The sequence below is a fragment of the Paralichthys olivaceus genome, chromosome 14 (assembly GCF_024713975.1).
Source record: "Paralichthys olivaceus isolate ysfri-2021 chromosome 14, ASM2471397v2, whole genome shotgun sequence".
Classification (NCBI taxonomy): domain Eukaryota; kingdom Metazoa; phylum Chordata; class Actinopteri; order Pleuronectiformes; family Paralichthyidae; genus Paralichthys; species Paralichthys olivaceus.
Genome location: NC_091106.1, coordinates 3,573,567 through 3,601,267, shown reverse-complemented (window position 1 = coordinate 3,601,267; position 27,701 = coordinate 3,573,567). Strand labels below are relative to the sequence as shown.

At 42.7% G+C, this 27,701-nt stretch overlaps 1 long non-coding RNA gene across 3 annotated transcripts in view; it reads right to left on the bottom strand.

Annotated features, from left to right (window-relative positions):
• Positions 1-25,773, bottom strand: part of LOC138413624 (uncharacterized) — a 100,990-nt gene extending 75,217 nt beyond the window's left edge. Inside the window, exon 1 of one of the 3 annotated variants that reach the window (XR_011246027.1) lies at positions 25,400-25,773. This is a non-coding gene — a long non-coding RNA (uncharacterized lncRNA). Of the gene's footprint in view, positions 1-25,110; positions 25,374-25,399 lie in introns of those variants that run through there. The other 2 variants (XR_011246028.1, XR_011246026.1) reach the window with 2 other exon arrangements.
• Between the last annotated feature and the right edge of the window lie 1,928 nt (positions 25,774-27,701).

The window sequence follows — 27,701 nt, the reverse complement described above, 5'->3', positions numbered from 1 at the left end:
TAATCACTCTTACATATTGCACACACATATGCAGACACACACACACACACGCTCAACAGGGTCTACTTTTCTCTTTAGAACTAACAAAGGTAGATGAAAGTAATATGTCTGTTACTCTATTCAGGGCCTCAGAGGCCTGGCGTCAAAAACCCTTAATGTTGGAAATTCATCACAGTCTCACCCATGCTCTCACAATGTACATACACATACCCATGCATAACCTTCATATGAAAGCATGTGGGGTATTTTTATCTGTCTGTTGTGGTAACAGCCAGTAGCCAGTGGCATTAAGTGTTTTGCTTTATCTATATGTACGTGCACTGGTATGTCCATCCGTTTGTCCCATTCTTGTGAACGCAATATCTCAAGAACTCCTTGAGGGAATTTCTTCAAAGTTCTGTAGGACTTATTTTGCTTATTGTGATGGTGAAAGGTCAAAGATCAAGGTCGCTTTGGAACAGTGCGGTCACCAGGCGTAAATGTAGGAAAAGTAGGAAGAGTGATGAATTATAAAACTTAGTACAATGTAATATATTAGTGAGGATGAGGCCTGTGTCTCAGGCCCATAAGTGTAGATCAAGAGGTCAACAAATGTCGGAGTATTAAAGAGAACAAACTGTTTTACAACAAAATATAACAGAGGAGAAAAATTGAGAAAAATCAATATGGTATAGGATTGATGAGCTGTTATAATTGAATGCGTCACCTTACACACATTTTCATCCAAAGCTGACCGTTATTGGACCAATTCCCTAAAACCTTGGTGAATTTCTTTAACCGTGAAACCACAACTCAACCACCACACTATATCCTCGCTTTGCAAAAACACTCTCCCTCTGAAGGTCTAACATTGAAAGTAGCTCTCACAAGTGCCAACACACACACACACACACACACACACACACACACACACACACACACACACACACACACACACACACACACACACACACCCTGTCTTTCCACTTTCTTCTGTCCGGTCACTGTAATGGATGGTGAATCTGTTGCTTACTCATGCATATAGCTGACAAATTGTCCCTCAGTGATCACAGTCCTGCCGCTGTGTGATTTGTGAAAGATGGGACCCGACAGGATGAGTCGACAGCTCAGATTGAAAAAGGACATTGAGGATACCTGCAAGTGAGTCCGAAAAGGTACATTTGAAGAAAATGACATATCTGAGGTCTTACAGGCCTAGAGTGTATAGTGAATATCTGAGTAAGAGTAGAGATATGTGAGACAATGACCTTGCTGTGTAGTACATATATATATATATATATACCATTTTATATGTATGATTTTGCACAAAAACATTCACCACTAAAGCAGGAAACGTGTCTGGTACACTGAGCATGAATCTATTGGACTGGATTTAACTGTTAGATAGTCCAGCCAATGTGCAGCAGACCCCATTTAAAGTGTGAATAATAACCCACATGGAGTCCAGCAGTCCCTGGACCTATTATTATAATGTAACCCATATTCTCAGCAGCAAATTCCACTGTTACCTGCTACAAGGAGTCTCGCATTTACACTGGTAATAAGTTCCCCAAAAAATGAAAATATCCCTTTTAAAAAAACGACAGTGGAAACTGTATGAGGATAAACCACAGTTAAATTTTGTTATTCAGTCACTAAATCTCTATAAACAGATTCTGCATGCCTTCTGGTTTTCCGGTTGAACAGGTTTGGGTTGCTCGCAGGTAAACAGTTTGTGTGAAGAGCAAGAGGTGGGACACATTGACTGAATCTGCATTCATAGATTAGTCAAAATGTTGTCACCTACAAAAGTATTGCTGTTTGTGGTTTGTGTGGAGAAACGTTGGAATGGTTGGACTGTAAATGGTGTACAGTGAATGTAAGACTGACTCTTTGTCTGCTGTCTGCATCCAAAATATTGGCAGTTGCACCCAGTCAGACCGCAGCCTATGGGGGCAACCAAGTTCCCACTGCAAGCTGGTAAAGACACAATGCTGTAGGTCATCCACTGATCCAAGAACAAACTGAAATGATCGGTCCATATGTTTGGCTTGATTAACTTAATCTTCTAACTCTATGTGTGTTAGTTTCTACATTGTAAATCTTTTAAAATGAGATTCCTCAGTGATCCCAACTGGGGAAGTTTATTCTTGTTCCTCTTATGTAGGTACAAAGTCATGCCTCTACCAGTGCAGTCCATCCATCCATCCCAAAAAAAAAAACCAGAGCAGCATCACGTAAATGACAGGGCATGAAAGAAATGATGTACAGGTGGTTTTATTGTTTTTAGTGTCTCTGCATCTTCAGAAATGAGGATACAGAAAGTAGGGCAGCACAATACTGAGTGAAGCTGTACAAATAATCACAAACATATAATCTTTCTCTCTCTCTCTCTCTCTCTCACACACACACACACACACACACACAGACACTCACACACACACACACACACACTTTTTGAATACCCAGAAACAAGCACATGCGCCTAATGTGATCCTTAAAATCACAGGCCAGCTTTCATAAATTAACCTACTTTATGACAAGCCATTAGCTATTATGAGGAAGTAAAAGGAAAGCAAAAAAAAGTATATCAAAGATAAAAAGAGAAGGTACAGAGGGGCGGCTGTGGGTAGGGAAAGAGACCCTTACTATTTCAGAACACGAGACAGAGCATTGTGCCAAGTCTCTTTCCTCTCAAACCCCCTACTTCCTCCCACCCACCCCCCAACCCTTTGTCTTACATAGGACCAAAGGGAGGCTGCATCTCTCTAGTCATAAACATCTAGTGGGTAGGTTTGCGCTGGGCCTGTGCCATGTTACATACTTGCTTATTTGAAAGGGGGGTAAAAAAAAAAAAAAAAAAGAGCAGTTCTGGCACAACATCTTCTCTCCCTCCCTCATTCTGTGTCTCATCGTTCCTCGAGGCCAGAGTTGAGGCTGTGATAGAGATTAGGACAGCAGCGTTACTGACAAGCCAGCTAAATCTATGCCGGCTGACAAACCTGGCAGTAGCTGTGTTTGGGGAAGGACTGTGAAAAAAGAAACAGAGAGGGGCTTTGACTAATAACGAGGAGAGAGACGCAGACTGGGGTCAGGAAATGGAGCATTTTGAACGGGGCCAAAATGGTTGATTGGGGAGACTGATCAGTTATGATTTAAGGCAGATGTGGGGGCTCTTGCACAGCTGATGCAAGTTTAATATAAGTGTGTGTGTGTCCCTGAGAGTGCATATATGTGTGTCCATCTGCATATGCATGTGTGGCTGTTTAAGGCTGACTACACAATCTGTGTACATAAGATGGTGGTGCGCAGCCCATGGGGACGGACATCACTGGCAAAATGCTGAATTCACAACACTTCACAAGAGCCACCAGTTTACCACTGAGAAACCACATGCTACCAGTCGCCAGTGTCAGACACAAGATGGTGCCCATATGCCCGTGATGGCCTCCAGATGAGTCAATTCAAAGGGGAACGACATGGCATGGAGCCATGTTGGGGCTTGTGTGGTTTAACTCAAGGAGGGATCACTTTAAAGGTAGCCGCACCATTTCTCAAGTCTGGTTTACAACAACAGTCAGGTGCTCATGTGGCGAATTTTTGCTCGGTGTAATTCCTTTTAGTACTGCCCTTGAGAAATCCCTTCTTAATGGGCTTTCTTTGTAAGTCATGGGGACAAAACCACAGACCCCATTCTGTGGCATGTCTGCAGCACTTTATAAGAAGTTAATGTGAGGGTTCAGCAGTGTTGATCCGTCACATTGAGTGGTTATGCTTAGGTGGCAATAACTATATCCAAAGACATGTCAAAAGTATCCTGTGTATGTTGGTGACGTAATTTGGAGACAGAGTCTGCACAGTTGGAGCAAGGCTTTTAAGGTCCCATTGATACACCTGCTCAGCTGTCAGACTTGAAATTTCACCTCCTTTTTATAGCATGATTTACAGAGGAAACCTGCTCAGCATAATTTTAAAGCCAGTGACAATAAATAACCCTTGACTAGAGAGGAGCAAGATATTTCCCTCAGAAGCTGGTAGAGACCAAAATCAGAGCAAATAGAGAGTGAATATTGGATTTACATCCACCATGGGGCCAGAGACGTGACTACAAAAATTATGATGCCCGGTAACAACTGTATGTGTAAATAAACAACTGTTTGCTAACAAGGTTGCACAATCAATTTAAAAGGTGATAATATGTCAATGTTGTGTAGATTTGCTGCCCCCAAGTGGCCTTAACATCACTTATGCTAGGTTTAAAATAAATGGTAAAAATGTGTTATTCCATCATAGATGCACTTTTGCATTCATGGAAAGTTCAAGATGACAGCATTTATAGACAAAGAGCACAAATTGGGGAATAAGCGGCTGGCCCATTTGAACATTTTTGCCATGGCGCCCCGTAATTCATCTACCCAGCATTACTGCACAGGAAAACAGGGTGTGTAGGTACAGCAGGTCAAAGTTGAAAAAAAAGTTGAGGCCGTAAAGCGTCGGCGATCTCAGGGATGAACATGGGGAAGACATTACTGATAGTCAATAAGACACACGATGCACATAAGAGCATGAGCATTTTTACCCACTTAGAACCATCTCTTAGCTTTTTCACCAATGTTCTGCAGATGACTATGAACACCAGCATGTGAGCTTAATAGCACGAGGGGGGTTAAAGCTCTTTTTACCAATAATGTTGCTTGTGTACGTGTGGATCCATGTGTTTGTTCTCACCCGAGATTGTGTATTGTTACTGTCTGTCTCTCGTTCTGTCTCTCTGCTTCTCTACACCCACCACCTCACGGTTGCAGATTAGGCCGCTTAGTGCTCACCGCGGGGCGAGCTAATCACCAAGGGAAGCAAGGGGCCCGGGGAGGAGGGGCTATGAGACATGAGAGAGGGAGACAGAAAGAAGGAGAGAGAGAGAGGAAAGAAAAGGGGAGTGGTACTCAACTGCCCCCCCCACCACCACCATCCAACCATCCGACCCCCACCGATCCCGCCCCCGTACTGCCCGCGGGGCACCATCATGGTGACAGCAGTATGACAGTAATCTTCCTGTGACACTTTTCTGTTTTTTCTGTCTTTTTTTTCTAATTGGTGTGTGTATCTGTTTTTTTTTTTTCTTTGGGGGGGGGGAGCTGATGGGGGGGGGGGCACCTGAAGGAACCATGACACTTAGACGATTGCCCCCAGAGAAGGCAACAACACGGCAGCACAATGACGCGCATTGCCTGGCACCGGCACACAGCCAGCAGCAGCAGCGAGATGCCTTTCCTTCCTCGCCTCTAAAAATACTTGCACACAATGCATCTGATAATAGGTTTATGCAATGATGCACCGGCACACTGGTAATCTATCCACTCCAGCATCACCCACCACCACCTCAGCTGATAATATTACAAATGCACAAAAAACATCTCAACTTATGTCTTAAATATGAGTAATATCCACAATAAGGCTGAAATAAGGATAAAGCGCCAGGTTAGGATTTAAAATGATGAACCTGGTTGTTTATCTATTCTATTTTTCTTATTGTCAGTAAATCCCTGTGTGGCACTCAACAGCTCAGTAATTTCCTTTACCAACTGAGTTTTTTGTTTGAGGAAGTATTTTAAAGTTTGGATTCATTAACATTTGCTGTACGGGGACTGACCCAGAACAAACTACGTGTCACTGCAGTGTCACAATGTGGCTCAGGATGTAAGTTACACACACAACGCCTGTTAATGGGGTGATTGCATTGTTGGATTTGTTTTGGATGGGATTTGTCAGCAGTAAGAGAAATCAAAAATATCCCTGCGGTATGAAGCCGAGAGTACGTGTAGCAAAAGAGAGAAATAAACGGCAGAGGTCACAGGATAGAAGCACAACCTCCAGCCACGCACAGCACTGAATTATGATCGCAAAAACCACCTGTTTAGTGTTAAGTTATTCTCTATGCCTATTTGAGCGTGCGCACACCAAAGGATTTATGTCCTTGTTGAGCACAATGAGGAGCAATACGTCTACGCATGTGCCGGTAAGCAGAAGGTAGAACTCCAGACAATAGGAAAAGAGCCAGATTTAAGAGGACTGTCGCTCGGTGTGCAGCGTGCATCTTCATAAATCCTAATACATGGTCTTTCCCCCTGGAACACTGCAGGAAAAAAAAAAAAAGCCAAAGAAAGGGAGAGAATGAATGCATTTTCTTCTTATCTATCTGTCTTTCACTCTCTTTCCCCACTGAGAGAGACAGAAGGGAATAAATGGCTCCCCTCTCCTCTCCTCTCTCCTTGGTGTGGGCTGACAGCGCGGCAGATGGTGGTTTAAGCAGTGAATTTATGAGTGCCACAGTCTTAATGTTGCAGAAAGAAAAGAAAAGGACTCGCATCAAACGCCACTGACAAATGCACTTGCTAATATTAATGCACTCCTCATTCATCCAATATGCTGCCTAATTGCTTTTCTGTACACAGTAATATGGCACCTGCTGCTCAAGTCCGGCACTCGCTTCAGGAGAGGGGAGATTGGGGGGGTTTGGGGGAGGCGGAAGGGAGGGGGGTGGGGGATGCAAAGAAGGTAAAGATGTGAAAGTAGAGAGAGGAAAAAGAGAGATGAGAAACAAAGTGTCTCTCACCCTCCCACCCCCCCAAACACCTCTGTTTCTCTTTTTTTTCTTTTTCTCTTTTTTTCCCTGTGATGGATGCAAGGCTGTGGATCATGCGCCAGACCTGTCAGTGTTCCTAATTAAAATTTTATACTTACAGGCTCAGGGAAAAAAAAAAAAGGGTGGAAAGCACTCAGTAAACAATCAGTTATGAGAGGAGAGGAACGGAGAGGCCATCGCGCGGTGGGACACACCGAGGCGCACGTGTGATCTGGTTTTCTGTACAGCCATCGAGCTTCCTTGACTCTTTTTGAGCTGAGCGAGGCCGCAGGTCGAGCCTCAATCCAACCAGGCCTTTAAAAAAAAAAAAAAAAAGGCAGCAAGGCGACCTGCTTTGCTGCAAAATGCTCCTTTTTAGACGTGCAATGTAATAAATGCACAAAGGCTGCACGGCTGTGTCACCTTAATAGTGTTAGTGACAGAAGTGGTTTCGCAGAAATGTTGGACGGAGTTAAAATCTGCCCTCAGTGTCTTTTGTTTCTAACACTCACTGTACACTCAGGCTCATCATTAAACATTAAAATGAATATTTCGATCAAAAGCGCAATTAAAAATAATCAATACTGGATGATTGCACATGTATTATGAATTATTCAGAGCTGATATCTTGCACATTATCCCAATCAGGTTGTAAAAATGCCATCATCTACATTACCAGCTTGTTTTCTCTTTCCTGGTATCAAATTTCTTTTGTGTTATTACTATTCGAGCATTTCTCCCCTAAAATCTGACGTCTTGAAATCAGACAGCTGAACATCGTTTTAGTGCTTTGCGTCATGTTCGGGGGTCCATCTGGGGCCTGCGTTCGCCCCCTATAGCCCCACCATTATCTGCCCTCCAGCTGCTGTTAAATGCACCAAATTGTAAAATAATGAGTTTGTAAATTGCACGCAATTACGGATGCAAATTGAATAAATCCTCCAAACTATAGATTGTCCTTTCTCCTCACATCAACATGTAATTGATGCATGTTTGATGGATATACCTTTGATTGAAGGTATTTCTTTGAGGGGCTGAAAAATGCATATTGCTGTTTGAGGCGTCTGAGATGAACTGCGGTTTAATGGAACAGAGTATGAATGAGAGAAAATTAAACCAACAACGGCAACAGGATCTGAAGCTGCAGCTAAAAACACACACCTGACCTAAAGTACACACACACACACACACACACACACACACACTGTAGGTCTGCAGTTCCCAACCCAGAGGTCAGGAGTCCCCGAGGGGGTCGCTGAGGGGTCACAAAAGGATTATTGGGATGTAACATAGAGACGACACATTTCTATTATATGAACAAGTATTATTTTAATTGTTAATTTTTCATATGGGAAACAGTGCTGCTTATATTCATCACCACCAAATAACATATACAATTTTTAAATCCATTATCAACCATAAACAAGGGAAAAAAACAAATTAGTTTTACAAAACGCTAAAAATGATTCTGATGGAGAAGTAGCTGATACGAAAAATAATCTGCAGTAAATTTTAAAATTATACTGCACAGTACCATTTTAAATGTAAAGAAATAATAATCATAATTATCATCATAATTCATATGATATTAACGGTATTAGATTGTTTACACTGATCTTCATTAACTTTGTTCTCAAAAGAATAAAAGACCATTATTACATAGTGTTGAAAGTAATTACCAGAAACAAACAAACAATAAAAGCTTGAAGACTTAATGGTTTCTCTGCACAAATTAGTTTATGTTTCTCTTTCATAAATACAATGTTAATGTAGAACATTTTAATTGAAATCACATTTTTAAATTTTACCTTCTCCCACATTGAGCTAAAAACCAATGTAGCCTATTATATGTGTGCTACCAACATTTATATGAAATAGTAATATATGAGTATTATAGACTGTGTGTATGGCGTCTAACACATTCATAGAATAATTCCATCAACACCGTAAATAATAAACCTGCAATGTGAGTTTTGTTCTCATATATGATTATTAACTGGATCAATTCTGATCCAGTGGAACCTGATTTGAGTCTTCTCACATTTCTCTTCTCAGCTAAAGGACGATCAGTTACTCATCTGAAAAACAGCATGTGTGAGTTGTAATAATGAAGCAGCAGCCACTGAAACATCAGACACACGCTCAATCACACAAGAGTCACTTTGAGCATCTCACACACACGCACACACACACACACACGCACACACACGTATGCCTGCTTTTACCTCTCCTTCCCCCGGTGTGTCTGTCTATGTGGGTATTTTGCATGCATTTACCTTGTCCCTGTGTGTGCACGTACCATATGTGCATGTGTGCGTGTGAGCTAAGTCTTTTATGCATGAAATGGAGAACACTGCACCTGAAGGCACACATCAACACGTCAGGAGCAGCCCTCAGCTCGGGACTTGAGTCACATCCAGCTGATTCACACACAAACACATGTTCTAGAGCATTCTCGGCTGCACGTGTGCCTGAACACAAAAACACATTTGTTTTCTTCACCAGTGTATCACAACTAAAACAATCAGCTGTCATCAATACAACCAGGTTTTATGAAGCATCTGTAGCTGCTGAACTGAAAATGGAAAACTGAAAATTACTGGAGTGGGATCAAAGAAAAGAGATCAAACAAAAATTGATTATAGATTTCACAAATTTCTGTTGAATGTACCGTTGTGCCTTCGAGTCTGAGCCACTGCGCTATTTTATCCACCTGCAGCACTGAGGTCACCATAGTGCCCGCAGTTTTATAGTGTGTGTGTTTAAGAGGGAAGAGCAGAAAGAAAAATTCACCGGCAAGTCGAAGAAAGACCAGAGCATCGTCATCATCGTCTTCGCCGTGGAGATATACTACCCACAATCCCTTTCCACAAGCTGACTAATTAGCCACAGAAAGGTCAAGTAAAGTCAGAGTGTGATTAGAAGACAGTGAGAGAGGAGTGGAGGGAAAGGGAGTGAGTGAGAGCAGAGGGGGGAGGGAGGAGGAAATGAGACAGACGAGGAGAAGAAGAAAGAGAAGAAGCTCACACGGTTTTGGATGTGTGCCAGAACGTCTCATTTCTTTTTTTTTCCCCTCTCCCTCCAGTTTTACTCCACGCCAACTGAGAGCTTTGCTACAAAACAGTGCCTTCAATTTTTTAATAAAATGTTTACGTGTGTTGCTGCAGCTCAGCAGCCATTCAAAAAAGAGATGCTGCAGATCGTACTGAGCTTAGTGTGAGGCCTCCAGAACCAAATGCAGGTCCAGGCGGGTTTGTTTCAGTGGTTATTAGGGGAAGGGTGTGTGTGTGTGTGTGTGTTTCACGTTTGTTCATATTCGTAATTACTTTTATTATTAGGTCACAGATAGATTACTAACCACTTTATATGCCACTACATAACTGTGTATAAGTATTTGCATTTCCTCTGTGTGTGTGTTCGTCAGGTGCATGTCTGTACACATGCATTTGTGGTTTTATGGGTGCGCGGTTCAGTGCTAATCCCACTGAACCTCGTATGGTGGTCTTGCCGCAGGCTTCTCCCCTGGCTCAATGCTGAGTCAAAACATCTTCTGGTAAATATATTATATATGTGTGTGTGTGTGTGTGTGTGTGTGTGAAGCAGAAACACAGCAGCAGAATGCGCTTCCCTGTCACAGCAGCGATGTGTTGGATGACAACGCACTGACACGCCGACGCTGCACCTGCTGTGCACTGCCAACCTCTGGGAATTCAGTGGAGTGAGGGGCCCCGATGTACGCTCGGTGTCACATGATGTACAATATGTGTCACTCTGCAGGCGTTTCCAAAGCAACATATGTTTTGTTACACACGAACACGGAACTCACACACAGGGACAACTGCATGTGAAGCTTGCTCTTCTACCTGGACCGGTCTCATCCCTGAGGGGAGTGGTGTTTTAAGACGTTCAAACACACACACACACACACACACACACACACACACATAGATGCATGGTAAGTGGACCCACAGACTAATGGAGTTTAATTACTCCCAGCACATCCATCAGGGGCTCCAGTAGGGGGAGTGGAGTATTTTATCACCACTTTTAAGGGTTATTAGTACAAATACACTGTCACCCTGCATTACCACTGCAACGCTTTAGGGTGCCATGCCCCCCACCACATTCATTACAATCTCTATCAGTATCTATCACAACTAAATGCTGCCTCTTTCTCCCGCCACCTTCCCCCTTCCACGTCCTCTCCTCATACACTCGCTGTCATTAAAAGATGAAGACTAACATCACCCATCGCCACCGCCCCTAACGCCACCCACTCCCTCCTCCTCTTCTTCCTCCTCCTCTCTGTGCCTCCATCTCCCGTCACCTGCTTTGACAAGATCCTTGAAAAGTTTCACTCCATTTAATCGCCCAGCGCTTTTTCTGGTTTGATGATGGAATTTGGCAGCTGGCGGGGAGACTACCAGACCGTGACCTTAAGAGCCCAGTGGTCATTTGAAAAAAAGTTAAATAAATAAAATAAATGACACTATTACCAAGCACGCGAAGGAGGGGATCTTAAGAGAGATTTGCTTCCTTTGGCTGTACTTGAGGAAAAGGACGGTTTTGCAGTTTGTGGCCCAGGGAGTTGATCAATCAAGCCGTATCTGACACATGGAGTCCATTACTGACTGCTGAGACTGACATTTTGACTAATTCGAAGGGATGTTATTGTTCGGGGGGCTGTATTCATAAAACTCCACAGCACAAACAGTTGCACCTGGTGACGAGATTCCCAAAAAAATGTCTCAGAATTATGACATTTTCAAAGAATTTCTCCACACAGTCAGACTAGATCCTGGTGAAGATAAAAGTTATTCACAAAGCACCCCAGCTTCGCCCTGAAGAGAGCTCCTGAGGTGAAACACGGTGAGGAGAAGGGAGGAGGACTTTTCAGAGGCTGAAGAGTTTCTTAAGCAGAGGAGAGACAGTCGTCGTTAACATTATTTCAGATAACTTTGAAAGCAGTTTTAAAAGTGATTCAGCACTCACCTGTGTGTGAAGGATTCCGTTTGTGTGCCGCTGTCTCTCCTTTGCTTTTAGACCGCAACACACACCACACACAACGCTCCACACACACCGCTCCACACACTCCTCACTGGTGCAGCACAACCAGAGGGAATGAAGCATTAATCTGCAGCTCTGTATTCTCTCACTCCTGCCTCCTGTTTTGTGCTCGAACACCGAGTCTGAATTTTGCTCTGAAACTGGTTTTACGCTCATCATCTAATCAGTGGGTTTAACATTGGTTGACTAAACTAGTTTTATTCTCTGGCTCTTTCCCCTGTGGGCTAGTTTACAGACTTTACCGACTGTTCATTAATGCAGGCCATCACAGAGACTGAAGAAAGCTGAGTCACTTTTCTTCCATTAATATCAAAAAGATAAATTACCAGCGTGGTAAATAAATGTGTGAGCAAATTAATAAAATAACTATCAGCACGTGAGCAGGCTACTGCAAGTAGGCCTTTATTTTCATGCATGTTGTAGTATATGACAGACATATTAATGACTTACAAATAATGTATTCATAATCACCTCAATGACAAATAATGTATTCATAATCACCTCAATGACAGAGGCTCTGTTTTCACTCCTGTATGTGTATTATTAATATTATATTATGGTTGTAGCAGGGTGACGCAAAAACTACCCAATGTATTTTCACAAAACTTGGTGAAAGGATATGTAATGGATGGAGAAATACATTGTTCACAGATTTATCAGAGAGTCATTCATAAATCTGATTTGATTGATGAAAAAAATCCAGCATGTTTAGGAGACTATTATATATATGAATGTGTGCACTTTGGTCCAGATCCAAAGAAAAACCCAGATCTGTTGAATATAAATGTGGTTTCATAAGGGACTGCCTCTGCAGAGGTGTGCACTCCAGTGCCATTTAAAACATGTTTTAATACAGACAAAAGTGTATGACTTGGCTTATTGATTTCACAGCCTATTCTATGCCCGTTATCACAGATATATTTCTTTCCTTCAAAACGAATACAGGGTAAATGGTCTGTATTTATGGCATTTTTCTAGCTCTTTACAGTACAATTTTGCCATTCACACACACACACACACACTCTTCCTTACACATATCATTAATACACTGCCAGCACAAACGTCAGGGGCAATTTGGGGTTCAGTTTCTTGCCCAAGTGAACTTCGGCATGGGGGGGGTGGGATCGAACTGACATGGTTGGTGGACGACCCGCTCTATCTCCTGCATTCTGTCCCTTCCTTGCTCAGAGAAGTTTCCTGAGCTTGAGCTGCAGCAGTTTTCTCTGAATGTTTGTGATTCAGGTCCCTGCTCTTTTAGGCAATGATAACCTGGGAGGTGTATCTCGCTTTAGGTGCCTGTATTATGTTCCTGAGAGCTAACATGGATTGTATAAGTTATATATATATATATATATATATAACCTATAGATCAGTAATAAGCATTAGCCCCTGTGCATTTTCATGCTGTGAACAAGTCACTGGGTCAATCACAGCCCAGCCAGTACAACTATACTATACCATAAGATGACCCACTATGAGCTAAAGCTAAAATCTATAATGTTATACTTAATATAGCTATGATGATATGATAGTCCACCAACGTGGCACAGACACACAACAGACTGACAGCATCACTACATGTCATTACAATTTTGAACAACATCAAAACAACATCTGAAACAAGTCAAGGAGACAAAAGACTGAAGGTTTTAAGCAAAACCACAGGTTAGATCAATTTAGAAAATTGATCGAAGTATTTTTGGCACTGTACTTGCTGTAGTATGCCAGTGCGATGAATAATACCACAGGGTGATGTGTGCACTCACTTTATTCTCTTCCTCCAAATGAAAAATCATCTGTTTGATAGACTGAGCACTCATGTTTCTGCTCTTGCCCCTCTGGATTTCCCTCGTCTCACCAATGGTCTGGGCCATTACAATGATGTCATGACACACACACACACACACACACGCAGACTCACACAGACACAGAGAATTTGTTGAAATTGAAGATTTAGATAATTAATGATCTGATGTACAAAATAAACAGCAATGGAGCTTGTTTATATGACACAAAAATTATATATTTTTTTCTAAATGAAAAACCCAAAGTTCTGTCAAGTGGCACTCATATGTAACTATCAAGGAAAAACATTCAGCTCGCACAAGAACTGTAAAACAAAAAAAACAAAACAAGCATAGGCTATGTAACGTTCTCACTGGATCCACAGCCTCTGACTGATGTTTAGTTTAGATGTAGATTAGTTTGCTTTTTGGACAGCTTTGGCTCACAGAGAAACTAATGTGCAGGGTTATCCAAAGGTCCAAATCTGTCTTCTTTCACCTGTGAGCACAAACACTGCAAGATCGGCTTCTCCCCACCTTCACTGTTTTAAATACAGAGTCCTGACACTGCTATGTGGCAGCTGTGGGCCACAGGTTCCACGGCTGGGGGAAGGTTATTTGGAGGTAAAGCTGCACATCTTGGGTTTAATAAATGGCACAATTACCATTCTTACACAGTGTTTACGTCCATGGCACACACCTGGCACAATTGCCTTGGCGCACATTACCATATAAACCAACCTCTAGAAAATGAATATAAGGCACCAACACACTTCCCCCGAAAACTAAGAGGAACGATTTGGATTTGAGGTTGATATATAGCAGCTAGCTCCAAAGTATGAAGACAAAAAAAGAATTTGAATTCCTCTGCTGAAAGAGGGTGGAAGCGAGCAGCTAATGAGATTTTGAATGAAAAAAAAAATCAAGAGTGTGAGTGCACGTGTGTGCATCTGCATTTACATCCAAGCACATACACAAAGAGACATGTAGATTGTCAACCATCACATGAACTGTGCTGCATCTCACCCCCACAAACACATTAGAAAGCTTCAGTCCTATTCTTAAACCTTGTGTTTCATCCACCCACCTGACCAGGTGACTGTTTACTATCATTGAATCATTTCTTCTTCTTCTTTTTTTTCCAGAATCATGAAATAAAAATCCATAATCGGATTCCCCAAGCTCTCGTTATCCAGTTGCACATAGTTTATAGAGAAATAAAGCAGCGGCGTAATAAACATTGGAATGCGACCCTGTGCTGTTCGGGCCGCACAAAGGTCAGGGAAATGAATCCGCTGTTGCAGGGAAAAGATGGAGAAAAGGAGCGAGAAAGGAAGAGGTGCAGAAAGGTTGTGAATGCAATAAGACACCCCGTGTAACTCGAACCTTTTAAACTGCGTTATTCAACAGCTGATGAGTTAGTTCCCTGATTCGAATGTTCTCCTGTCGCTCAGTTATTGCCGCGCATACGTTTTTGAAATTTGAACCTGTAGCCTCGGAGATATGGAAGTGTGTCTTTTCGGTGCTCTCTAAATTTAATCTACCTCTAAAAGTGTGGTTAAGAGTGTGCGCTTGTGTGTGTGTGTGCGCGTTTGAGTGTGAGTTTGTGAAGCACCTCGAGCGCTGCTGTCATCCTTTTGAGAACAAAACCACTCAGCGTTACGCTTCAGCCCGAGCCGAGTTCTGCCCTGTTATTTATGGAAAACGAGGAATGTATGGATTAAACAGATGATGCCAAGACGAGCTACAACTACGACAACAACAACAAAAAAGCTATGATTCACTACCCAAACCATGGAAAAGCGCCAAAAGGACAAACAAATCAATGGCAGTTTGGATTATATCTGGCCCCAAGCATTAACAGGCCATGGAGCATTGGCATGAATGTTAATGTGTTGTAAAGTGCTGTTTTTATACATCATATATGTATGTATGTTTATATGTTTATACATATATATATATATGAGGCAGGCCAGAGCAACTATATATGCTATTTTCTACCTGATTAACATCGCTCAGTACATGCACTGGCAGCAGTTGTGGAGGTACTAAAGCTTCCAGCGGCCGCCGTGTGATAAATACATATATTTGCTTCCTTTCTGAGCTGAGCAGAATGAGCTGAAGAAGTGATGCTGATTATTTTAAGAGACAACAGTGAGATCCATCAAATTAGAAACCAGCCAAAACAATCAAATAATGCACTGGATAAATGATGTCATACTATAAAATCTATGGCTTATTGTCTGGGCACAGGGCCAATTTACATCGCTACACTGGTTATGCAAAACAGCGCGAAGGCTTTGAACGTGAGCTAGTCATCAATATACAGCAGCAACAGCCTGCTTCTGGGTTTTAGTTTTTTTTTTTCAGCGTAAATTTGAATGTGTTTTTTGCGCTTGTTGCAGCCCTGTTAAAAAGTCACATGTGAGGGAGGAGGATGAGGAAGAAGAGGGGAGAAGAGAGGAGAAGAGAGGAGGGAGGCAGCAGAGGAGAAGAGACGAGCCCTGGCTGGCTGCCACTCATCTGGGCACCTTCTCTAAGCAGGGCAGAAAATCAAACACGCCAGGAAAGAATTAAAGGAGAAAAGAGAGGGAGAGCGGGAGAGAAAGAGAAAAATGATTTTTCTTATAAATAGCATGGCTTGCCAGAAGGCAGAGGAAATGAGAGCAAGTGAGCGCTGGAAAAGAAGGGCTTGAGCTTGACACGGGGCTTAAAATTGAGAGGGGGCGGAAAGAAGGGACCCACTGCGCGAAAATGTCTCCAACCAAAGCAAGGATTAGTGTTCCAACCTCCTCCACCGCCAAGATCCGCCAGTACAACTAATCACCTTCGCAGCTTCTCTCACTCTCCCGCCCCTGTCCTTTTTTTCACTCTTTTCATTCCCCTCTTTTTTTTTTCCTCCACTCTCCTCTGCTCTTTAAAGTATCATTTCGCCTCTCTCATCATCATTATGCCTAAAATTAAAGCAGAGTATGTTCTGCCAAGCACGATTAGCTGCAGCAGCCTAACCGGGTGCAGTTGGGTGCTTGGGTTTTATTTAGTGTTGTCTGGAGCACAGATGCAAAAGGTACAGGAAAACTCTGCAAACTTCAAAAGGCATCTACATATATGATGACAAGGGATGTTGCAGATAAACCCCCTCGCTGCCTCCCGGCATCCTCTGTCTTTCTTTTTGTCTGTCAAATTCCCTCTGTCACTCTATCCCTCACTCTTTGACCCCCAAACACACACACACACACACGAACACCGTCTCCAGTGCCAGTCTATCTCTCCTTCCTTCTCCCCCTTTTTATCCTTCTCTCTTCCTCCCTGTCGCCATCCATTTCCTCTCCCCTGACAAGGCTCCTCACAAATATGGCAATGGCGAGAAGAACGATGGGGCATAAACGTAAACAAGTCAAATTGATCACACAGAAGATGAGCCTGGTGGGTTTTTTTACTGAGGGGGTTTGTGGCCGTGGTGTTGGAGGGGCGGCGGGCAGCAGCAATTAAGCTCCTTTCTCTCCCTTCTTTTCTCTCTTTTGCCTGAGCTCGATCTGTCTTTTCGTCTTGTGTAAGGAGGTGGCAGAAGCGGCAGCGGTGGGGGGACAGCAGTTGCAGAACCATCCCAGAGAAAGAGCCACTTCATAAGCAGATGCCTGGCATACGATTGCAGCCGGGGGAGCGTGTGAATTCATTCTCCTCCACTATAAATACATGCCGTGTCTCTGTATAGGTGCAAGCGCAAAATGTAATTAGGCGGCGAGGCAGAGAAGCAAGCTGCCTTTCTCTATGTTTGCATATTTTGTCCACAAATAATGTTCTACAAAGGCAAAGAGAGAAGAAATCTCTCTTGAATATTCATTTACAAAATAACGGTTTGCTGATGAGGCCAAGGCATGTGATAATCAATTAGCTAAATGTTCTACAAAAACCTGGCAAGAAGGGGGGGTAATAAAAGAAGGCAAAAATAATAAATATGCAAACACGCAGTGTATGGTAGTGAAACGAAATGACGACGTCAGCAGAAGAGTGAATATCCATACCACATTAGCCTAGATAAAATATCACAAAGAGCAAAAAGGGAACAGGATATGTATTCTAATGAGTTTGTTTGTTTCAAGTGCTTGTACGATAAGAAAGAGTTTGTTTTACATACAATGTGCCTAAACGCACCTGCTGTTGCCTGTGTAGTGTGCGTGGGATTAGGAATATTAGAGTCGAAGATGAAGATAGTGCAGATAGATTAGAACTGCAGACAGAAAACTCTGTGTGTGTGTGTGTGTGTGTGTGTGTGTGTGTGTGTGTGTCAAGCACACAGGTCAGAGTGTCAGGATGACACCTGGCACGGTGCTGGGAGTCAATTTTGGCATTTTTTCTGAGCAACAAATCAAAATAGCACAAAATCACTGAGACAGATAAATGGTACACACATCAGTGCTGCACTCCTTGGCTCTCTCTCTCACACACACACACACACACACACACACACACACACAGAAAATGATCTCTGCAGGGCTGAAACTAAAAATTATTTTCATTATTGTTAACAAGACAATTATTTTCTCATCTAAATCTTGGTTTTTAAACACCATAAAACAGTTAAATAAAATGCCTATCACAAAATGACCAGTAAAGAGAGTTCAAAGCCCAGAGATGTTAAGTTTAGATTTATATGAAACATAAGAGGTCACCTTTAACCTAATTTTGTCAGGGAGGTGTCACTGCCGTCCTGATCACACAACCACACTCTGACCTGGGCACCTTCGTGGTGGTGATGAGGGTGAGCCAGGCGTCAGTATTCAGCCCCCTCACCCAGATATGTCCTCGGCCCTCAGGTGTTGGTTCACTGGGAAATCAATCCACAACCACTTCTCAGAAATCACATTTTGGCTGAAACCAGGATTTTTTTTTTATTTTTTTTTTTTAAATTTGACTTAATCAGTGATCAGAATAGTTGGATATATGTTCAATCAAAAACCAATTGATTCTCAGAGCGACTGTTTTTATCGTTCGATATCTGCTCACATGCAGAGATCATTTCCTGCAGAACTCCACAAGTCTAATTGTGCAGCATGTCCAAAGTAATTGAATTGTTCTGCAGGCAGCGCTGCAGTATTATGCTTTACACTCGCTACCACTACAGTGTTGTTCCGTGTGAAACCAATTAGAGTACATGTGATTAGGCCTTGTGCCTATTACTAACTGGTAACAAATATGAGTATTAGGTATAAGGAGCTGCTTTTAATCATAACAATAATGTCACCACTGGGGCTTTTCCTTCCTCCCCTGCAGGCCCCGGTGCCACTGTTCCCATGCAGGACGTGTCGTCCTCTACTGGCCAGACCATGAATGAGAGTTGACCCTGCAGCCGTCCTGGCAGGGAACAAAGAGGCAGCACTGTGCCAAAGAGGCGTAGCACTCTTTCTCTCTCTCTTCTCTAGGGGGGAGGATAAAGGGGAGTGAGGAAGAGGAGGGACGGTTTCTTGTTTGGAGGGGGGGGGGGGTGTATAGGTAGGGTTAAGGGGGCTCTGTCGGGATCGAGCAATGCAGCTGTGCTCTGTGGTCGACTCCCACCTAGAGCGGCAAACCGTTTCAGTGCGTGTGGGCGGGGTGGGGAGGGGGCGAGGGGGGATGTTGGCACAGAGGGGTGGGCTGGTAAGACATCTGTCATCCTATCATCAGTGCTGTCACATCATAGAACAAATGGGCTGTGGGATTTTTTTTTTACCGCCCAAAAACAAGGGATGGCAAAAGGTGTCAGCTGGCATGTTATCTATTACTGCCCGGCCGCTGGGCGTCACCTCCTCACAGGGTGAGGAGAAATGGACGGAAAGCCGTTGCGAGGTGAGAGAAATCTGACGAATCGACGTGAAACAGAATCCAAATCAACCCAGCATCATGGGGATGTTCTGCACGTGAATGTCCTTGGCAGAGGCCCAACGCTGCGTTTAGGGGTCTGGAGCCGCCACGACTTCGAAGAGAGAGTGGCATATTTAATTTCCCATCTCCACCCCACCATCATGTCCCCATCTCCTCCCCTTTTTGTCATTATGGAGGCAAGGTCCTCCATAATGACACCTTGACTGTGAAGAACTTCATCCACTCACTGCACTATCTCAGGCACCCGTGTGACAAGACGGCCGGCTTTGTTGCCAGGAGAATGGAAGAGAGCTTTGAACTGCGGACTGACAGCGTGTGTGGGGGGGGTTGAGAGCGTTGCAGGTGTAAATGTAAATTATTGTTACTTGCACATTTAACCCAGCACCTACAAACCACCCTCCCAATCCCCCCCCACTGCATTCATACACCCACTACAACCAGCAGCCCTTGTTTACTGGGAACACTGGGCTCCTCTGGAAGGAGGCAGGGGCAGTAGTAGCAGAGGTGGTGGTGGTGAGGGGGGGACAATTCTGACATCATGTTGCCCTCTTCTGGCAGATGTTTGCAACTGCAGCTCACCGTCCCCTCACCTCAAAGGCAACAACTCGATCCGTCTCCCCAACAGCAAGTGAAGTGATGAGACGCTGATGACATGTTGAGAAATTAGTGCAACGGTGCATTTAACACGTCTCTCCTCACGATTAGTTTGACACTTAAGAGTTTAGCTTACAATGGCTGACTACAGGTCAAGCTGGTGGCTCAGATGTCCTTCTCTATCGCGATGGTAGTAAAAGTGTAACGCACGGATTTCAAGCCACCGCTGAGAACGACGTAAAAAGTGATTTGTTTCCACCTCGTCTCTGCCAATGGTTTGCCTCTGTTCATTCATCTCCTTCCTCTCTCTCACACCTCTACGATATTTCTGTTCAGATGCTTTCCTTTCATTGTGTTGAAGCAGGTAAAAGTCTCATGACTCAAAAAAAATCTCTTCACAGGAGAAAGGGAGCATTAAAAAACAGTTACAGTACAATGCAAACAATATAAGGAAGAAAACAACTGCCACATGCTTCTAAATAGGATAAAAGATATCTTGTGAAGATCCATGGCTAGGTATGTACGAGCGTCCAAAGCTTAAAAAAAATATATTTCCTACAAATCAAAGTGATTTTTCCTGATACTCTGAAGGTCACTGCGTACATTGTTCCAGGTGAAAGTAGCTAAAATGTATTTGTGCACGCAGATAATTACAGCCTAAGGGTTTAGGTTTCATTGTTAAGCTTCATCTTTGCAGAAATGACTGAACTGTCTCACATGACTGTCACAAAGGCCTCACAACATGGTGACAAGCCCCGTCACAGGGAGTAAAATTGTAGCATTATTTTAATTTAACTAATATCATTTATTTGCGAACCATGCTCATTATTGTTGTTATTATTGTATTATTATTGAAGCAGGTACCTACCATACATAACCATACGAAAAAGTTAACTTAAAAAATAAAATATTCAAACCTTTATCACGTGATTCGTTATTTTTTTTACTCAATAATAATTTTGAAGAGTTTATCTCTGGTTTATTTTCATGTTGGTGTCAAGACTTTTTTCCTGAAAAGATTCTTTAGGTTGGAGACCTTGTTACGGTGAAAAACACAATCTGTGCTGTGTTGTGATTTCTACATGAATGTGAATACACAGGTGAGGACAGAGAACAGACATTAAGTTGGTACATCTATGAACATACATGGTCTCTCAGCTGTAGGACATTACGGACTGTTTTCTAAAATCTTGGGAGGAGATATTTCATCAGATCATATTTATCTGATAAAGATAAAATGTAGGGATCCTCCATTTTAGATTTATTGTGATGTTTTATTCTTTGTGTATTACACTGCTGAATGAACCTAAAGGTCGAATCCAAGTCCAATCTCAGCATCAGAGGGTTTCGTTGTGTTTACTTACATGGACTGTAAGTATGACTGTGGATTGAGACTTGTTTTCTGCCGCTGATCTTATATTGCCACTCCACATGCAGAGCTGAGCACACTGGCAGCGCCTGTCGCCAGGCAAAGCTCCAAGCCATTTCCCTTAGCTGCATCTCCACTGAATCAATAGCTCTCTCGCAGCATATCATTAGACATAAGTATTATAATTACTTGTGTTATTAATTTTGCCTTAATACCAGGGATAATATGATATGTAATTCCACCCTGTTGAGGCAAAGGAAAATTAGATAATCACAAATGCATTTCTTATGAAAATCAATATTGAAATGGATATTCCAATAATGCCGAACCACTGCCCCCCTGTTTTTTTTCCCTTCATGCATATCAACCAATCATTTTCTGCATTCATCTGGAAAAAAATATATAAATATGTCCGACATATTTCACACGGGCGCCCCTGTACGTGGCAAAACAATATGGATTTGTGTTGCCTTGCAAACAATTTTAATAAAAAGCTATTGATCGGGGATCGAGTGGTTAGCCAGTGGGCGCAGAGCATCAGACCCCAGTGGGTCCAGATCGTTAATGTCCTCAACTGCTGGCTTCACTGGTGCAAATTTGTTCAATAAGGGTCTGGCACTCATGCTTCAGGCTTTGATTTTGATACAGCACGTCAAGCTGTTTGTGGCTGTTTCACGGGCCACATTCATGAGACACATTTGTTTAAACCATATGTTTTTTTATTCTTTGTGACTATTACAATAAATTGCAACCTTCAAGAACAAAAGAACAGTGTCAATGCATGTGCTTTAACTTTAATGAATTTCAACATGCATTATTACTTCTACTCTGACTGAGCACTCAGGGCAAACATCACCTGGAGACCAAGCAGGTGGAATCAGAGGAATGTGCATAGTAATAAAGGCAATCCATACACACAGACACACACACACACTGTGAGACATGTCATCAACAGACATACTCCTGACAGAAAAAAGTGCAAAATACATTTTCACATCCTCCGTCAAACCTCACGGAACATTTTTGCAGCCACAGTATCTACATCCCGGCAGAAACACCCTTTCTAGAGCAGGTATCAAAGCCTTGGTGCAGCGCTACAGTTTTAATTACCAGGTACTTTCCTTGTGCTTATGATTTCAATTTCTCCCCACAAAGCTGGTAATGATATTCAAAATGCCTGCTGGCAACTGCGACTGCTTACTCTCTCCTGTCTTTCCTTCCCACCATAATGTGAATACCTGAGTTTATAGGCTTATTTGTCCTCCAGTCACTTTGTAAAATCTTTATTCTGCCGAACATATCTTCTTTTTTTTTTTATGTGAGCCTCGCTGGAAGGAATGGCAATAAAGATGTTGAGGGAGGTGGGGGGATCAATGCAGAATGTATTAGCCTGCACTACTGAGACCGACTTCAATAATAAAAGAATTGATCCTTTAAAGTGAAGCTTATTCTGGGCATGGTAAAGGAGGACGGTCCATTCCAATACTGCCCAGGCCAGATGGAGAATCACAGCAGGCTACCCCCCAACAACACACACACACACACACACAAATGTTCAAGTTCACATTAGATTCAGTCACACAATTATTGAGGGATTCTTGTTGGACTGCATGCATTATGGAGGAGCATGTCCAATAATAACACAGCATATGGCATAACATATTCAATTGGCACTACTTAAGCTTTTTTCAAGCACTAAAGGAGGTGAGAAGAAAGATGTGAAGAGAAGAGAAGAAAGTTCAATGAGAGCACATTTTAAGTTGTGTATTGTATCTGGTATTACTAGAGGACATGTTGGTTTACTGCTATTTATTTACGCAATTCTGAGAATCAGTGTGTGCCACCAAAGATTTCGTGGGCCGCCGTGTCATTTGATTTTCATCCAATCTGCTTTTAAACTTTGTGTTTTCAAAACATGAGCTGTGAACATTTCCCAGCTTCCATTAGTCATCATCGGACACGTCAGATCCCGGCACCGTCTCCGCACACAGCCGTCGGTATAGCGAAGCGCCCCGCAGTAATCAAGCGCTAGGATTGTGAGATATAACAAGCACACTTCACAGTGTGCCTAACAAGCACACTTCACACACTAATCAGCTCGAGTGGACATGTATTGCATCCACATCCCTGTGTTTAGTTTGTGCCTCGTGGATATGAGCCCTGGCTTAGAAATTATCTAGATAGTATCAATAGATCAGGTTATCAGAGACTCAGCCAAAAGGGATGAGTATGTCGAGATATAGTGGGGAGGGATGAGTCCTGCGGTGCCTATTGATAAAATAAAGTGCTGAATGCAAAGTGAGGGTCTGAAGTAATCATAGTGAAAGCACGAACACACACACACACACATACGTTTTTTTCTCCGTAACTCCAATGCTTAATGCAATGATCTCCCTGTAGGCTTCTAAGGCCTTATCTTTACCTCCAAAGGTGTTGCCATTTCATAAATAGATTTTGTCAAAATACAGATTGGGGGAAAAAACTTTATTACAAAATGTCACTAACAGTCTGATGTGCACTGCTAAAAACCCTCAAATTTGCTCAAAAAGTTGCATTTAATATCAGCTATTTAATCTGTATCCAAGTATCAGCGTCAGACTACTGTGATGTAATGCTCGCACGCACAACCCCCCCAGTACCACCACCGGGCTGCAGGACGGACACCCTCCTAAAACTCCCATAATCTCATGTCAGACATGCTGGATACGAGCCTATCATTGTGGTCTGTAATCCACAGCTAAGACTTCACACACCATGCTCCCACTTATCTGGACGGACACACACACACACACACACACACACACACACACACACACACACACACTCTGAAACACATAAAGAATAGACAGTCTGTGGTTGCTTCACTGGATTTGTATATCAGAGGTGATATAATGCATTTAAAGGCAACACATGCATATACATTAAAACACTGTCTAGTCAATATATGAGCTGAAAAGCACACTGCACTGTTTAAACTAAACTAAAGACAAATGCAGTCTGCTCAGAAAGAATATAAGAAAAAAAGAATAACAGAAAAGAAAGAAAGATGTTCCAATTTTGTGAACATCTAAGACAATGACAGACTTCCAGTAAATGTATTATAGAGAGAACAGGCCAAGTATGTGAGTGTGTGTATGCAAATTCTGATAAATGTGCCGACGTATTTTTCCCATAAAAAATACAATAAAAGAACAAAAACACAAATTAGTGTGTAAATACATTTGTTGGGCTAAAAAAATGTGATGAAAAGCTTGGAACCGTCTCACAGTAGCTATATCTCGCAGTGTTTAATTTAGATAAACTATATAAAAAGAAAAAAATGCATGTTCAAAATGGTGCTCAGAGAGGACAAAAGATAATCTAGAGCTGGGCATGCACAAACTACTGAATGTCTCCAACACATTTTGCTGTCAAGACATTCAATCAATCTCCAGTCCAGGAAACAATAGGTCCCATTATCATTCAGATACATGCAAAACACCATGTTAAAAAAAAGAAGAAAAGAACAAGAGAGACATAAAAAGGCACATCGGATGAGGTACCCCTCAGAGAGAGAGAGAGAGAGAGGGAGAAAGAGAGAGAGAGAGAGAGAGAGAGAGACACAGGGTGCAGGACCCACACGGTGTAGTTCCAGCCAATTGCATTCCAGAGAAGTGACCATGGCCAGCGATAAACAAAGCACCATAGATCATTCCTCCCTCAAACGGAGCCGAGCGCTGGAGGCAGCGGAAGGGAGGACGGTCAGACAGAGAGGGAGAGAGCGAGGGAGTGAGAGAGGGAGAGAAGCAGACAGAGACAGAAGACGAGCAGAAGAGAACAGAAGAGCTCACCACCTGCATGCATCTGCCCCTCTGCCATCCTCTGGTGCAACATTTTGATGCCCTTTTTGCAACTGGAGTGCAGTTAAAGCCGGCCACACAGCACGCCTGCAGATTTACTCTCTGTGAACGCGAGAGTGAGCCAAAGAGAAAGACAGAAAGAGAGGACGGAGGAGGGCTGCAGCTGCTGCTTTCTCCCACTGCCACAGTGCAGATGCATTGTATAGAAAATGAAACACAACAAAATATCCTTCAATTGTTCCCATTCTCGTAAGGGAACAAGAGAAGGGCATTCAGCACTTACCCACTCCCAGACACAAGAGTCAGATTCAGTGCTCATTTGAGCCCAGTGTGCCTCACAACAGAAACTCAGATATTCCTCCAGAACAGACGTGCAAAGAGGAGCAGTGAGGTTCTCCCTCTTTTGTTTGTGAATCTGCCTGGCTAGGTTTTCTGTATTTGCATCAGCCGGCTTTTTACGGCTTTGAAGCAGGTGGATGACAAAAACATCAATCTCTCCAGGCTCACTGTGTGGCATGCATGCTTTGACACACTCCCCTCACCGGCTCCGTACAGTATAATCACACATTCCTATTCTCTCTCTCTCGCGCGCACAGCTCCGCGAATAAAATACGGGCTCAGGAGGAAACTGGAAGACAAGTGGCTATTGTTGGAGTGCGCTTCTGTATAATCATGTTGTGATTGGATTAAAATAGGAATTTGCTACATCTCCAGAGTTCCATTTGCCATATGCTGAGGCAATTTTATGCACGGCATTGGCTGAGATTTAAGTTTGCACAGACAATAACCATGAGCCAGAGTCACACAGCCTCTCCTGTTCAAACCACCTTGTAACCTTAATGGACAAGATCATACAGAATGGGCTAATACTCAGTAATCATGTGATCTGAAACAAGTTTAACCTATTTCAAGATTCAATCAAAATATGGTTTGAGTCTGAGTCAATACAGAGTCGAGCATTTAGCAGCTAAAAGAGTTGGTGGAGACCAAAACAGAGATAAAAAAGTAAATGAATGCATTTCTAAATGTAGTAGCTGATCAGAAACATGTCTCTGCAGATAGTCTTGCTCAATAACAGTTTGCTAAAAGTGGAGCTATATCTGCATTATAATGTAAAGTTTTCATCTTGTTCTCCTGCCCCTACGTGGGGTTAACATTATTTAGACAATAAGTAATTGCCGCTGTAGGATCTGGGAAAATATGTAGTCTGTATGACATGATTTTAATTTTTATAAGTGCAGCTTAGGTTTTAACATAAAGTAACCACAGAAACAAAGCAGCAAACAATGCATGAATTAATTTTACAGGCATCTGGTTTCCATGAATAATGTCTTTACCACCAGAAACACTGACCTAGGTTATTTATCCAATGATGTTCGAGAGAGTCAGAGGTGACACATTTAGAAAACTTAGAAATGGGATCTGATCAGAGAAAGAAAAAGTCAATTTTAAGTCTAAACCATCAGGAAAACAGAAATTGACCTATATTTCCATGTGATTTGATTTGAATTTGAAGTATTTGATGTAATTTGGATTAATCATACCTTTGTGAACATGGAGCTTTTTATTAATTCAAACACACTTCACAAATCATCTCCTCATGACTGTCGTAACTCCACAGGAAGAAGTGAAACACACTTGATGCCTGTCAATCAGAGGTCTAGAACACCTTGCAGGCCCCTGCCCTGGCAGACTTGATTTGATAATGGTGAATATGTTATGGTACAACTGCAGTCCACGAGTGCTCGGTCTGCAAGTTCAGAGGGTGGACATTAGGATTCAGCTGCAGACACGTGTGCCACTGAACCTTCTAGTCGGACGACTGCTCTTCTCCTCAGCCACAAGCTGCTTTCCTAACCTTCTTCACAGCAAGTATGTGGGACTGTCTCCATGCTGCAGTGGACAGGACATGAACTGTGTCTAAATACAGGGCCTGCATCCCTCTGAGATCTATGCGACCCAGGAAGGAGGTGGTCTTTGTGGGCCACATAGGCTGTGAAGGCCAAACTGAAATGACACCCTCTGTCCTACAGAGGCCTTTCATAATCATTGTCACCAGCCTGCCCTGCCCTTATTGCTGTTATCACAAGAGCTGAAGTTGGACATGTTGGACAAAGTTTTATTGCCCCTTGGTTTTTTTTAACCTTTGTGCCTATAACTGTTTGGTTTAAGCATGATACTCAAGCATCGGACCTCACTGCGACATTATCTCCTTGATTAACTTTGGGTAAATGCATCCTGGGATAGGTATGACCAGGACGGGTCTACCCGTTGGAGTCTTTGTTTCTAGGGGATAGAAGCATACATCTGTCGACTGCATTTGAAGGAGCCTTCGAAATGAGACAGTCTAGACGTGAGGCCTTCAAATGCAGCCTCCGAAGAAGAAGAACTGAGACACAGCTACTGAGGCACTCCCAAACAGAACTTGATTTTTCTGAACACTTTCCTGTTCATTTGTGACATTAAAAATACCTACGGTCTACAAGGAATTATTCCCCACATTTGCCTTTATTCTTCTAACTAAACAAGGCAATATTATTATTAGAGATAAGTATTTAAACTTAATATGACACATAAAACACCTC